This window comes from Brachionichthys hirsutus, chromosome 14 (genome assembly GCF_040956055.1).
Source record: "Brachionichthys hirsutus isolate HB-005 chromosome 14, CSIRO-AGI_Bhir_v1, whole genome shotgun sequence".
Classification (NCBI taxonomy): Eukaryota; Metazoa; Chordata; class Actinopteri; order Lophiiformes; family Brachionichthyidae; genus Brachionichthys; species Brachionichthys hirsutus.
The window spans coordinates 12,193,405-12,194,565 of NC_090910.1; positions in this window are offsets into that span (position 1 = coordinate 12,193,405).

Sequence of the window (1,161 nt, forward strand, 5' to 3'; positions counted from 1 at the left end):
TGTGCTCGTTTTCAATGTCGACGTGCATCCCTTTCCTGAGTCGCTTCATTTTCCCTTTGTTGATGCCATGAGCCGCGTCTCTTGGCAAAGTTGCTTCTTTTGATTCAAGTAGTTCAATCAGAATACTTTATTAATCCCGGAGGGGAAAATCCAGCCTTTGTGTGGTTAGCTAATGAGCTAATTTACTTAGCACGTGGAATCACGAGGAATCGATCTCTGGTGCCTCAGAGCCGTTTCCTTCACACCTAACTTTGAGATCCACCTGAAGGCAGCGGCCGCTCCTCGTTGTGAAGCAGACGTCGATGCACGCGGCGACAGACTCAGCAGCGCTCGCGCTTTAGTGCCCTCTGCGATATCTGCTTTTGACAGTTTCCTTCTGTTTTCCATTTCACTGCCTCCTAAAGACGACCCTCTTCCTCGTCTGCGTGGCTCGGCGCCTGTCGTTATCGCAGTAAATGCGCTTCTTGTTATTCGCCACGCCGCGGCGCGCTTTAAGCCCGGCGGCGTGCTGCAGTTGTCTCAACGCATCCACATCAAAGCATTCTTTTTTTTTTTTTTTCATAAAGCCAGCTCGTCTTTTCGGGACGTTATCGGCCCGACCTCTCAGACGTGGACAGCCTCTTAATGACGCCGTCCCTCCTCACGTCTAAACGCGTTCCCGTTGTCTCCACTATGGAGAAGACGCATCAGAGTGAACCAGGTTGAACCGCGTCTGAACATTCATGAAATGCTATTTAATTGGAGGGAATTAGCGGACATTTAGCTTCTAATAGCCATCAAATTAATCTATAATTCTGATTCTCTTTCTCCTCCTATCTCCCTCTCTCTCAGGAAATCCGGAATGGCCCCCGGGATTAACCTCCTCTCCTGGTAGACCTACCCAGAAGTCCGTTTGTGCAGCGTCTCCCACCCCAGGATATTCCATAATGTAAAAACGTCCCGCTCTTTGTCGCTTTTCCTTTTTCTGTGAAACTTCCGGCTTTTGGGGCCATGAATCTTACGGGATCTACCAGGATCACTATTTCCCTAGATTGGATTTAGATTCCTCTTTTGCCGGACGTCTGCAGCGGTGGCGGCTGCTGCTGCGGCGGCGGCGGCGGCGGCGGGGGGACCGTACCACTTTGGATTGCGGGGATAACTTTACAAAAAGCACGCGCCACC